Consider the following 3,321-nt stretch of genomic DNA (forward strand, 5'->3'; position numbering starts at 1 on the left):
AAACACTGCTTACATTTAAAATCCTTTTTGTAAACAGTCACTGTGCCTCCACCTCTGCCTGACGTCCGTGGCGAGTTAAAATAGCAACAATCCACAGGTAAAGGTTCAGATAGAACACTGGACTCACCAACACTCAGCCATGTCTCAGTCACACACAGAAAATCCAGATCACAGGAACTGAAGAAGTCCCGAAGAATAAAAGTTTTGTTTAAAAGTGATCTGGCGTTCACCAGGCCAATCCTAGCGGGAGCTGGAGTTGGCGCTCGGGGTTCAGGAGGTCCAGAAACCCGCCGCAGCGATCTCAGGTTCCGATCATGTTGACAGCGGAGGTTTAGCCTGGGAGGGCATGGGCAGCGAGGCCGAGGAGCATCATCATCAAAGCCGACCACAGGCACCAAACAGGCATCAACAGGGTCCAGAAAACGCCGAGACGCAAACAGCCTTGGCAAGAATCCACGCACTGGTCGGAAAACAGCAGAATAATTCTTTAGGTAAACCTTTAGCTTCACCAGGCGACCGCTTCGTTTACCCCGGCGACAATGACGCTTTCGCCGGGAAGGTAGTGTGGGAACCCGGTACAGGTAACCCGGGGTTTCCGATGCAAATGGGGGCAGGGGTTGCTGCCCACCAGCTCCAAAGGACACAATATTTTGGACCAGAGGTTTGAGGTCCAATAGTGTCTGGTGATCATACCTCAGCAGAGACTTTGTTTCATGGATGACACAAATTAGAAATAACATCAACAGGAACAAACTTGGCAGTGACAGACGAGCAGCCACACACACCGGCGCCATCTTGCCATTAACAGACATTAACATGGAAACCTATCGTCTGCATGTTCCAGCAGATAAAATCATGTTTTGTGTTTACACTCTTTCAAATAGATGCGAGTAAAACACAGCAGAAAATAAATAGAATCAAAGACTCAGCAGCTCTTAAATCTATTGCCACCTGTTTATCAGGAGTGGGGCGGGTGGAGGTTTGCCCACAGCGGTCATGTCAGTGGGGGGGTCCGGGGGTTTCTCTGTGAATGTCACGTTGCCGTGGCGGCGCGCTCGCTGCTCGCTCAGATTTGAAGTTTCATTTTTTCGCTGCAGAAAGAAGTTTCCTTCCCACACAGAGTGAACAGCAGACGCTGATGTTTGTGTCACTTTTAACAGATTCAAACTCACAGTAATCTGATTACTTCCACAACGCGTACTCTCTCCATCACTCCATGTTATCCACGTCTGTTGCTGCCACGGACGTCACACGCTCGTACGTCATTGTCACGAGACACTCTCACAAACAAAATCACAGTTTAGTAACGCTGTAACGCAGCGTGCTTACGGGAATGTAACTGTAATGTAACTACTTTTTCTGCAATAGTAATCCCTTACATTACTTGTTACTTGAAAAAAGTATTCAGATTGTGCTACTGCATCTATAAGACGTATCTCACCATACGTCTTATAGATGACCTGAGCAGCACTGACCAACCATTCTAAGATCAACGCACTCCCACCTCTACTTCCACGCAACAAATCCCAGCTGCTTTTAATCGCATCCTACAGGGAATCCCAACTGATATCAGCCACATGTTTACATTTGTTAAAAACACTAAGGTTCTCCCTCAGGATACATTCTGCTTTGGAAATATAATATATAGCATGTGATGATATATGATGTATGAAACGCACAAGAGGAGGGAATTCTGCAAGAGCTCAAGGCCAAATCCTAAATGTCATCTAAGAAGTTAAAACCTCGGTCCTGTTCCGTTTAGTGATTCAGTCTGACATGCAAGAGACCTTTTCAGGACACAGTTTAAGATAGATGTTACCTGTAACTGGGCCAGTGTTTGTATTAAATGTATCAGTCAGTTAAGAAAAAAAATCCTTAATAAATTATCTCATTCATGCAAATATCAGAAAAATAAAGGTTTCATTTGTGCTATCAGGAGTGGACTGATACATAACTAATCTGTGGCAGGCAATAAGCCTGTGTGCAGCCATAAACCTCCATAAAAGCAAAGGTTCTGGATGAAAATGTATCCAGGTCAAACAAGATAGCTACAGTATAGATAAGATAAGATAAAGATTCCTTTATTGTTGCTGTACTCAGGCATTGTACAGAGGAACTGGATTTCAGCAGACTAGCATACTTAAATTCATTCATTCATTCCACAGATTAAAATAGTGAATATAAAAGTGTAAATACACATAAAATGCAATTCAGCAAAACCCAAAAAACGATATTGCGCTACAGCAGTAAGCAGCAGCCGTCATGTCTCCCGTGTGCTGCTCCTAAAAACATCTATTTTAAAGTTTCAGTGGGAGATCCAATAATAAGTTCCAATCATTCTTGCATAGCTGAAACTAGCACAAAGTAGAGGAAAGACTCCATCTGTTGGTGAAAAGGTGAAATTAGTTTGAATTTTATGATTAAAAAATGATTAGACACAACAATGCCTCTAATATATGAATATATAAGGAAAGATATGGATATATTTACTGGTGTACTGTAAATGACCACAGGTCTTTATCAATAGGAAACTTGTGAAAATACAGTTAAACGTCCACAATTTACAGCAGGTAAAATATTGAACATGTCACCAATGTTCTAATATGTTTCTGAAGGTGTATTTGTGTTTGCTCGTGTGGTCTGACGTGCATATGAACTTGAGTGACATCCCATTCTTCATCCCTCAAGCGCCTTGAGGTGACTTTTGTTGTGATTTGGCGCTATATAAATAAAATTGAATTGAGGGTTAATGCGACGTCCACCCACCCTTTGCGAGGTTTAGGAGGAGGCCTGGCTCACAGGCTCTGCTCTAATTATTCCCAGTGGTGTTCTCTTAGGTTGATGTCAGGACTCCACTTCTTCCACACCAAAGTCATTGACCCACATTGCTTTGTGCACTGCAGTCATTGAACAGGAAGGAGCCATCCCCAAACCGTTCCCACAAAGCTGGGAGCGTTAAATTGTCCAAAATGTCTCTGTATACTGAAACATTAACAGTGCCTTTCACTGGAACTAAGGGACCGACCCCGTCTCCTGAAAAACAACCTCACATCAAACACGTCGAAGGTTTTCTACCTGCAAGTCAAATTTGGCAAACAAAACACTGGATTCTCTTGGTGAAAGAAAGAGTGATGAATCTAGTTTGAACTTTGAGAACTGATGTAAAAACCAGATAGAAACCAAGTAACTATGTAACAGTCCATGTGAGTCAAACGTTTGAAGACATCTCTAATAGGCAAGGCAAGATGTGAAGTTACCTATTGATACAAAGTATTTCCTGTTTTCTAAGTATGTTTTGAACCAGTTTAGTACAGTTCCTGA

The sequence above is a fragment of the Pundamilia nyererei genome, unplaced genomic scaffold, assembly GCF_000239375.1.
Source record: "Pundamilia nyererei isolate P.nyererei 1_Seehausen unplaced genomic scaffold, PunNye1.0 scaffold00232, whole genome shotgun sequence".
NCBI lineage: Eukaryota > Metazoa > Chordata > Actinopteri > Cichliformes > Cichlidae > Pundamilia > Pundamilia nyererei.